This window comes from Adiantum capillus-veneris, chromosome 25 (assembly GCF_014529385.1).
Source record: "Adiantum capillus-veneris isolate H3 chromosome 25, ASM1452938v2, whole genome shotgun sequence".
In the NCBI taxonomy this organism is placed as follows: Eukaryota; Viridiplantae; Streptophyta; class Polypodiopsida; order Polypodiales; family Pteridaceae; genus Adiantum; species Adiantum capillus-veneris.
In genome coordinates, this window is record NC_140955.1 from 67,280,825 (window position 1) to 67,292,392 (window position 11,568).

The 11,568-nt window shown below is 41.3% G+C and overlaps 1 pseudogene; it reads left to right on the plus strand.

The window, feature by feature from the left end:
• Positions 1-2,126: 2,126 nt before the first annotated feature.
• LOC147425034 (uncharacterized) lies at positions 2,127-3,531 on the plus strand (annotated as a pseudogene).
• Positions 3,532-11,568: the final 8,037 nt, after the last annotated feature.

The window sequence follows — 11,568 nt, forward strand, 5'->3', positions numbered from 1 at the left end:
TGGAAGCTTAAGGACTTCCATACACACTTTAACACACCTTTTTGAGGATATTAAACCTACATTAGAAGCCTCACATGCTCGAAAACAGGAGGAAAGTACGTCTGGACTCCACTAGACCACCATAGAAGAACCCATTTTGTATCAATGATTAGAACTCTCAAAGTGCAGATTTTTGATCCTATAAGTTCACCCCCAGTTTGCACACTCATGGAACCATGAATGATGTGGAAATTTGAGAAATTTTTTACCATTTTGGGACATTTTTAATGCACTTTTTACTCAATTTTTGGTCATTTTTTAACCCAAACATGCCCCTTTTTTTTTGGAAAAAATAGCAAAAGGAGTCTGAAAATCCCTAAGTTTGTGGGATCATTTCTTGCATGGCAAAAAGCATGTTTATGCCTCAAATATCTAACTTTGGTCACTTTCCATAGCATTTGTTACACGACTGTGCATGCCAGATGCCAATTTTGGTCCAAAAATGCTCTATTTTGCTAGTAAAAAATCCAAACGAGTTGGGAAAAATCCCTAGAATTGTGTAAAATGTTGCTTGACCTCAGAATATATGTTGGACCTCCATTTTCCATTTTGCCAAGAACTTTGAATACATTTTTGATGAGTGCTCCACCATGTTGCATTAGGTGCATCAACGATTAAAATCACATTAGGGATCATTTAAATTGGAAAATCAATAAAGACGTTGCATCCAAGGCCATAACTCCCCCCGTTAAGTTATGTATATCACAACAACCTTCCTACACACATAAAACTATCTTCTTACATTCTCGAAAATGTTCCCATTCATCCAAAGCATAGCATGTGAGGTTTTAAGAAATTTTTACATTATATGCATGCCACAACATGACACCGGGTTAAGACTGAGAGAAGGTTGTGTAATTGTTCCCATTCATCCAAAGCATAGGATGTGAGGTTTAAGAATTTCTTCATTATATGCGTGCCACAACACGACACCGGGTTAAGACTAAGCGAAGGTTGTATTAAATCCTCATTAAATCAATGAACAGTTTGCTCAGTTTTAACCCGATGTCGTGTTGTGGGACGCATATAATGTGAAAATAGCAAAGGCTCATTGCCACCTCAAGCACATAGGGTGTGGATATCGTATAAATAGAAACTCCATATCTATCAATAGGGTTTGTTCACTCACATGGTGAGATTGCAACCAATTACAAACAACACTCATGCACCTTTTGGTCACTGCCTCATCTTTAATTGGTTCGCAACAAGCAAGTAAGAAGAGAGAGAGTAGAGAGAAGTGCCTATTGAAGAGAGGAAGAGTAGAGAGGAGCGCCTTTTTGTGAAGACAGAGTGAGAGAAGCAATCCTAGCCTCCAACAAGATTTGTCTTTTCCTTGGTTGCCCTTCTACTCAAACCCTAAGGGTTGGAGGGAGGGGTTAACCAGTCGGGAATTGGATCCCAACTGTGAGATAGCTCTCTTTCGTGGACGGTGGTCTTCAGACTATAGTTTAACAGCCCCGTCTCACGCTGCACTTACAGTGCATAGAGACTCGAGAGCATTGAGCCTGTGGGCTCCTTGCTCTGCAAATCCTACAAGCATCGCCTATTTTCAGACTTTTTCGAGCGCGATCTTCTTGTCCAGCAGGTTATTTTCTCTTTTGACTAGTTGCTTCAAGTAACTTGAGCAAAAAAAAGCTCCATGCTGAATGCCACCGTATGCGGAAGAGGTCATGCACGCAGCCAACGAAATCTCAGCCAGCCCCTGCAGTCCCCACAAGCACATGGTGAGACGTGGCTCTAAGAGTCTAAGCTCTCTTTAGCTGGATCTGCTCATGCTATCCCTGCGGCAGGCCTGCTCTCGTGTCCTGCATACGTTCATTATCTCTCACTGTCCAAACTGGCCTTTACAATCATTCAATGACAGCTTGGACATTGATATGATATGGTGGCACTCGGGATGTGCTTGACCCTTGAATCGGGCAGCGATTAAAAAACTCATATTTGTATATGAAATAAATTAAAAACGTGCTCTCGCTCTCTCTCTCTCTCTCTCTCTCTCTCTCTCTCTCTCTCTATGTGTTGACCTATATTGCTATGGCGGGTCTCTCTCTCTGTAAATGCTGACCTATGCGATGGCGAGGCAGGGCTATAATTGAGGCCCCTTTCAGTTTCATCGTTCGCGCTTCTTCGATTACCGCTTTCCTCATTAAATCTGAGTTCTTCCCAGTACTCTAGCAAGTCCCGATCAGTCCTGACTAGAACTCTCTGCTCGGGCCTGCTTCGACGGTTCGTCTCGTCTATAGCGAAGACCCCAATCAGCTCCTGCTGCAGCCTCGACTGCCTTAATTACTGCCTAGGCTGCTAATTTTTTAGTATAATCAAAATGTCAGTATTCATCAGCTGCCATGCTGAGGCTGCGCACGACGTCACACGCCTCAGAAGCGCACTGCATGCGGAGGGTCTCTTCTGCACCGACAACGAGCGTGAGGCAACCACCATTCTTCTCTACATCTCACCTGCTTACATAGCCCCCCACTCCGCCGCCATCACTGCCGCAGGCCGGTTCCTGGATACGGCCAACGACTCCAGGCTCACAATTGCCATCTTCGGTCTTATATCAGTACCGCAGGTGAGACACCAGGCCCAGGCGCCCGGTTGGGATGAGGCAGGGATTCTAAATAAGCTTGTAAGCAATATGGGCATTGACATGAGGCATCGCAGCTTGGAATTTAAGCGCGTTGCAAGCATAGTGAAGGCTCCAGTGCTGCTCGCTTCTGATAGTGCTAGTTTCGACATCTTCTTGAGCCATGCTGGGGAGGACAAGCAGTTTATTCGTGTTTTGTGGGGATTGTTGGGGCAGCAATACCGCTGTTTTCTGGACGAAGAGTCACTGGTTCGGGGAATCGAATGGGGATGACAGGCTCCGAACAACTGGTTGCAGCTGCCCGGAGTGCCCGGCTGGGTCTGTTTGTGCTCAGCGATCGCTCCATCAAGAAGAAGTGGCCCGTGAAGGAGGTGCGTATTTTCCAGCGAATGGGGACGCCCATTGTGGTTGTTTGGTATAAGTTTTTGAAAGAGCAGGCCGAGCAGTATGTGAGGAATCCTCCAAGGGACCTCCTGCAGCATGCCGGAGCCAAAGAGTTTTTGGATACTGTGCTTTCTGACCCACTCATTAAGTCGATTTCGTACCCCGGAGCTGCTTGGAACAACCCCAACAATGAAGACTACGCGTTCCACATCGAGAGAAACATCCAAGCTCTACTCTAATTATTTTGAGGGTTTTAATCTGTGTCTTATATAATTATTGTAATCTTATATATTGTGCTTTTGCTGTTATTATTATACTTGTGTCTTATTATTATTACTAGTATGGCTGGCTCCCTCTCTCTCTCCCCCTCTCTCCCTCTTTATCGTGTGCAAAGGGGCTTGTTTTTGTTTTGGATTTTAGCCTTCGGACACAGATTGTGACACGTGTAAAGGGCTCCCGCTTCCACCATATTATGTTAGTAGATTGTAATCTCTGTACTTGTACTGTTTATTGTTAATTTAAGTTCTTTTGGTTTCCAATGCCTTGTCTAAGAAATTGCTCTAAGGTGTACTTTTGTTTGAGCCACCCATTTGGATGGTGGTCTTCTTTCTAATAGTTTGTGTTTGAACTTCAGCCTTTTATGGCTTTTGCTATACTTTTACATTAAGAGTTGGATTGATAGATTATATTATAAGGTTCATAAAAAATTTGTCATAGCTCAAAGAAAAAAAAGCGGATATGGTTCAGAACATCTTGCTCAAATCCATTCATACAAACTTTCATTCCAAAAGGATAATAAGTTCAAATTACTCTCACATTAAAAACTCCCTTAGTTTAAGTTAATAAGACACAGTATTGTATGGTCCCAACTATGTATTTAGGAGGAAAAAGCATATGTTCTTAGGCAACAACACATGACCATCAAGTGTACCGTAAAAAGATATACTCAAAACAACAAGGTCTAGAGCCAATCGAGGGAGGATATATGAAATGGGAAAATTGAAGACCTAAAAGATATGCATAGCCACCAAGAAGAAGCATGAGGTGTTTGTGATTAAAAGACAATCTTTTGTTGAGTAAAGACTATTGAAAAACAAGCATGTGTTACATGGAAATGGAAGAAGAATAACTCATAATGCAAACTATGAACTTCTATGTGCCTAAGTACGACGCTAGGTGACAAGTTCTAAAGCACTATGATTAAACATCTTCTAGACAAGATTTCACTTACAATATTTCCATATCAGAGACGATGCATAGCCCAATCTTTGCACTTACAAGAAAACATAATTCTCGGAAAAGCACCAATCATACGACATTAGTTAAACTAGAGTAGCCTTACCAACATGTCAAGACGATTCAACATCTTCAATGCTTTAAGTTTTTTAAGAGTCATATTTATGTGGGAATATAAAGAGTTTGGAGTAGAAATGCCATGTATAAATTATGAGTATATAAGTCAAGTAACACAATCACAACAATTTTCAAGGGAAAAACTCAAGCCCCTATACAATGTGAAAATATGAACCAGCGATGATGATGTGAAAGTGAATTGTGCATCTATGTACAAATATTCAAGTGACTCAGAGATCACAATGTGCAAATGTGGAGTGTGCATGGTGCATGGTACCTAAAAGATTACAATGTCATATGTACAAAGCTATTATAATAGCAAAGAAGCTAATCTAGAAAAGGTGAGGCCGAAGCAACCCAAGACGAGCGCAAGAGGATGAACGTGACTCGTTGAGGCCTTTGTCAAAATTTCTGCAATCATCTGGTCACTTGGACAGTGTTACCATAATGGTTCCTTTGCATACTTTATACCTGACATAATGATAATGGATCAGCAATGTGCTTTGATTATTATGTTGAACATAGTCTTTTGCAAGACTAATAGCACTTTGGTTGTCACACGTAAGGCTATTATAAAGAGCAAGAGTGACCAATATCAACCAGCATTTGTCGAAGCAAATCAACTCACGAGCGCAAGGATATTGCAACATATTCTGACTTAGTCGGAGAAAACTGCAACACAACTTGTTTCTTGCTGGTCCAAGAAACAAGACAACCATTTATAAAGAAGCAATTCCATATAGCTAGTAGATCGCATAGATAATGTAGACTGCCAATGTCTGCTGTGTAACCAAAAGAGAAAGAGATTGCATAGAAAGCCGATGTGAGTTGTCGTCGATAGACTAAACCAAAATCTGTAGTGCCTTTCAAGTATTTCAATACACGCTTTGCAGCAGACCAATGCTTAAGAGAAGGACATGCAAGATGTTCTGACTTAGTCGGAGAAACTGCAACACAACGTTGTTTCTTGCTGGTCCAAGAAACAAGACAACCATTTATAAAGAAGCAATTTCCACTAGTAGATCGCATAGATAAATGTAAGCTTGGCCAGTCTGCATCTGTGTAACCCAAAAGAGAAAGAGATTGCATAGAAGCCGATGTGAGTTGTCGTCGATAGACTAAACCAAAATCTGTAGTGCCTTTCAAGTATTTCAATACACGCTTTGCAGCAGACCAATGCTTAAGAGAAGGACATGCAAGATGTTGTCCAAGATAATTAGTAGCAAACATAATATCAGGACGAGTGTTCATGCCAATAAACTGAAGACATCCAATCAAGTTAGCATAAGGTTGATTTGTGACAAGTTGACCGCCATTGTCAGAAGTGTTCTTTATAGAGCTCGCAAGACAAGATGTGTTGGCTGAATGTGCAGATTCCATACCAAATTTTTGCATAGTATTTGCAATAAACTTTGATTGTCGAAGGAATAAAATACCTTTTGTGCTGTTCCGTTGGATTTAAATGCCAAGACGCGAGTGAATCTCTCCAAGATCCACCATATCAAATGCAGAAGACAATAACTTTTTCACTTGCTGAAGAAATCCCAAATCATTGGAAACAAGAATGGTATCATCCACATAAAGAGCAAGAATCACAAAACTGCTACCTTGGCGTTTTATGTATAAGTTGGGGTCTGAAGAGCAAAAGATGAATCCTTTAGAGGTGAGAAAAAGATTAAATTTTGTATACCAGGCTCGTGAAGCTTGTTTGAGACCATATAGTGCCTTATGGAGTTGAGCAACAAGGTCTTCTTTACCTGGAATAACAAACCCTTCTGGTTGTTCCATATACATTTTCTCTTCCAAGTCACCATTAAGAAAAGTAGTTCGCACATTCATTTGATGAGCTTCTAAATCAAATTGAACAACAAATGCCAATAAAACTTGAACACTTGTAATGCGAACAACTGGTGAAAAAGTCTCTTGATAATCAACACCAGCTACTTGGGAGTAACCTTTTGCAACTAAATGTGCCTTGAGCTTGTCAAAAGATCCATCCTACTTCTACTTTTGTCTTATACACCCACTTACATTTAATAGTTGTACGACCAGAAGGTAATTCAGTTAGTATCCATGTACCTTTAGAGAGAAGAGAATCATACTCTGCTTCAATAGCCTCTTGCCATTGATCCTTTTGTGGTGAAGAGATAGCTTCATCATAAGTAACGGGATCTTCAGAAGTAGAAAAAGCATTATCAGCAATATCGTCATCATAAACATGACATGAGCTGCTACAGACGGAAGCTTGGCTGCCCTGCAAAATACTCGAAAATAGCACATAGCAAGACATAAACCGACTAATCGACATACCTGGCAACCACATAGATGCATAATCGCGAGATACACGAACAAAGGGAGACAGAGTGCGAGAGAGAGCAATAGTGCGCGTGCAGACGCACCTCCTAGAATGAAGTGCTTCGTCGGCGCGGCGAGAGAGAAGAGGGGAGATGAGAGAAGAATACACAGACACTGGGTGCAATCTCCCCCCGTGCAAGAGTAACCATTTCCCTCTTGCACGTATTTCATTTATAGATTTCTTCAATGGTCAATGTGAGTACAAACTGACCGGTCGGTCATAAATGACCAAAGCTCATAAAGAGCACTTGAATAATAAAATGTACAATATATATTTTCATTCGCACAGGCCTAGCTCGGTCTAGTCTTTTCCACCTGTCAACTGCAATGAATTATAAAATATCATTTCTATAACATACCTCTCCGTTGGAAAGCAATTGTCCTTAGTTGTGAAGATAAAAATTTGCAAACAATACTTGTCACAAAAAGTGATTAGTATGTTGTGTCAAAAACATCACATAATAAAAGAAAAATTTATTAAACTAAACAATCATTAGCTTATGCCTGCCGTCATCCACATACTACCTATTCTAGTGTCCCATACCACTAGAATAAGCAGTATATGTCATACCCTGATGAATCAGGATATCATTGGTCACACTCATCAAAATCAATTCTCATAATAGCAAGTCTCATCACATAAACAATGCCGTAATAATCACCAGATACCAAATCCCAATCCACTTCCAATTCCACAATATAAGTCTAAATCAAAATCACTTTTATTATGTACCCGGGTAACAAAATCATACCAGTTACAGTGGTGGCCAGCCACTGCAGCATGATTTTGTGATCGGTGTTGCCTCATCCGGCAAGTCTACACCAATAAAGCGTGCTGCCAAAATCGGCGAATCTGCACTAATGCTACCTAAATCGGCGGATCTGCATTGGATATTCTTTAAAAATAATAGATCTGAAGTTTATTAATGTGCTGCCTAAATCGGCGGATCTGGACCAAGATGAGTATCTACACACAGCCTAGATCGGCGAATCTGTGTGTGCGCGACCAATGGACTAGACGAGACATAAAAATATAACATTTATCACATGTGTGAGACCAATGTGGAGCATGGTTGAGTAGGAGGGTACTTACAAACTGTTGTTCAGTGTCCCAGAGGAGCTGCATAGCTGATAGACAAATCACCTCAATAAAAATTCCTTTCAATATAATTAGAAGTGATGAGCTTATATAATTAGCAATGTTTGAGTATTCAAGTTAGAACATAATGCAGAGAAATAAAATGTGAAAAGAGGAATGACGTAATTGATGGACATACCAGGAGGGTATATTGTAGTTGAAAATATATATACCATTGTTGGTACATGGGGAGAGGTACAAGTGTTGCAACTAGCAAACTTACACCAAAAAGCTAATAGATCAAAATTGTGTTAGCGTGGGGTTAATAAGGGGTCATGAACATGCAATGAAAACTACAAAAGGGATAGGTATACAACCGAGACAAATTTGAGACAACTGAACGGAAAGAAATTTTTTGCAGTTCTAATTAAGTAGCATAGATCAACTAGTGCCATTAACCAAAAAAAAGTTACAAGAATGAAGTGCGAGTTGTTGCAAGGCAACTTGTGCTCAGGCAGTTGTGAAGCACCTATTTTTTGGTTTAAAGTTGCATTGAAAAACTATTGTTAACTCAGTAACCCTGTTCAACTCGAATGAGCAAAGGCGCTCGAGATAAGCGTCAATTGTGAGGGTGGTTAGTGTATGACACTAGGGTCCAAATTATATATGAGCCGTGCCTTTTGCGTTGTTCACATACCTAGTAGATGCGTGTTCTTGAATGTTTTCTTTTTTTAATTGCAATTAGCGGATTATAATACATTGCGTAATTGTCCAAAAATATAACATGATTGACGTCAATTACTAAAACGTAACAATAGGGGGATGGCGGGGGGTTGTGAAGAGAGAGAGAGAGAGAGAGAGAGAGAGAGAGAGAGAGAGAGAAATGAAATGTTATAGTACTGTCTTAAAATGCCAAAAAAATAATACCAAAAAAATGACTAAAATCGTCGTCCTCGTTGTCAATTCCCGTGGATGCCCGGCATCAAGCGTTTGTCTAAGAAAGTATTGCAGTGGTCTCCTAAGAGCTTCCTCAATGTCTGAGGGAAAAGAGAAAAAGAAATGAAAGGAAATGTTTATATTAACAGTCTTAAAAATACCAAAATTACAATCCCTGTTGATCTAATCTAATGCCTAGGTACAAAAATAAAATGTCGTAAAGTAAAAGACTGGAAAAATCATCATGAGAAGCATGGGATAAAATCGTAATGAAAATGAGAATGGAAAAGGATCAATAAGAGCCCGCTAGAAATGCTACAGAGGCTATCGGAGAGACTAGAGAATTGTTTACTTTTCTCACTAGACGTTAATACTACCCCATGGAAAGTGGGACTCAAGTTTGAAAAGCCTCTAATGGAGTGCTAAAAGTGCCTTAGATTGGAGATTTGAAGTGCACTGTGTTGCGGACTAGTTGCTCCCAGCGATACTTGCCGTGATAGATCTACGTGAAAAGGAACTGAAAGAGTGGTCCGTGCTTGTCAAATGTGAGAGATGTGACATATTTGGGTAATCAAGTCGATGTGGGCAAAGCGGTTCACACTGCTATCTCGTAATAAAATAAATAAATAGACAAAATATGTTTTTTTAATAATAAAAAAACGACCTATGAGCAATGTACATGGGAGATTGCTACATGTTAGCCTAGAGTTAGTTATAATTTTACTCTCTTCTATTGCAAACTATAGTTGATAGGAAGAAAGATCGGTAAGAATGACAACATATGTGCACCAAGAATAATGAGTTCCTCAAGGAGAATCCCTAGTGCATGTGGGGTTAGGATTGATCACGCTATGTTTGGGGGCTCTTAAGAGATAAAAAGTGTTAGTAGAATGAGAATAATTGAACTTTGGTGGGCTTAAATGCCAAAAATTACAATAAGGACTGCAGGGGAGTGTTATCACAACACCCCTACTAAACACTCCCAGAGTCTCATGCACCATGCATGCAAGCAAGGGTAGTAAAATCAACTTGGCAGCTTTTGATATTTGAGTGCATTTGGCACGCATCTGTGACGCCACCTCTGACCATTTGATCATAATTTCACCATCGATCTTGTTATTATTAGTAGTTTTTTAAAAATAAATGGTTGCACACAACCTCCTTCGACCTTCCATGTACCATATGGTTGTTGTTCCGATCATGCGAGCAATCATCATTGCTATTGTATCGGCCAGCCAGTTACATTGTAGTCAATCTCAACGTAGCCAATCATTGCACACAAAATTAAGGTACTCCCCAACACCACGATGTGATAGTTGACCAGGCAAAGGCCGGTGCTCCAAGGTACCCTCCATTAATTGCAGACAGAGTATCTATGGCCAATTTCAAAAGGTGGAGCGGTTGAAATGCTCATAGCCCGCTGATAGTCTGGCAGGGAAAGTGACGCGAATAGCACCGAGACCCATGCACAGAGAGTGAGTGGAGAAGGTTTAAGAATCTTCTTTCCACCTATATAGGTTGGAGGAAGGTATGTTAATGCTTTCCGGCACAGATGAAGGTTCACCACCAACTACAGCTGTATCGGCCGAACTCATGTCAGCACTTGTCTGCATGTGAGGACTGAATGCCAAAGATCATACACGCCTCATTCCATTTCCAACAGCTAAGAAGCTTTGTCCTGCTGGCGGAGTACGAAAAGTCATGGAGAATTTTCTTAAGGGTGAATCTGTCCAGGACGATGAACGACGTAGAAGCCCTGATAAAACAGGCAAAGGATTTTTGTATGCTTCAAGAGAAGTATCTTCTATCAGGGTTTGAGGTCTGAGTCAAGAGATGGTGGTATACAACATTGAGTCGCAGTCAGACAAGAGTGTATCAGCTTTGTTTGCATCTCAAGGACAATGTCAATAGTTCACAACTGGTTATCATGAAGGCGTGTGAATGAAGGAGTCTAACCCAGGTGTGTGCGTAATTGTTCTGCAACAACGAGCGGTAGAGAGAGAAATCTGGAAAGAGACTGGTGGCACAGAAGGTTGCATTCTGTGGAGTGGGTTGGAAGCATGCATGGAGGAAGGGAGAGAGTGAGGGATGTAGTGGGGGTGGTTGGCGCTAACTGAAGCGAAAAAAAAAGGAGTGATCTAAGTTTAGAAAAAACATAAAGTTGGCAGCTCTTGGTTTGCATGAGAATTCCGCCATTGGGTATGGCATCTAGTTGCTGAGGACGGCTGCATGGCAGGCAACAGAGAGGGGGTATGTGTGTGCAGTTGTAAGAGAGAAAAAAAAAAGCGAGTCAGACTGCAAGCCAACTTCCGCTTGTGTGTGTGAGTGGGTGTGTGCATGGTGGATGGAGTTAGGTAGGGCTGGAGTGTGGGGCGACAGCTGAAGAGAGAGAGAGAGAGAGAGAGAGAGAGAGAGAGAGAGAGAGAGAGAGAGAGAGAGAGAGAGAGAGAGAGAGAGAGAGAGAGAGAGAGAGAGAGAGAGAGAGAGAGAGAGAGAGAGAGAGAGAAAGAGAGAGAGAGAGAGAGAATTCAGTGGTCACCATGGGCATGCAAGAGTTGAGAACTGGTACAGGTTGGTGGGTGAAGAGGAGCAGGTAACGGTGGTTGGCGCAGCTCAATAGAGCGAGAGAGAGACAGAAGAGATGACTGGAGTTTGTGGTTGGGACGAGGTATTTGATGGCTGCATGGGAATGCCGAGACTAAAAATAAAGATAAAAATAAACAATGTGACGCCGCCAGTGATTCGTGAAAAAGAGAGAGACAGAGACTTTGGCATGCAGAGTATGCAAGGCTGCCCTGCAGTAGAACCGCATGCAGATGTGGTCGATAGCCACCGCTTG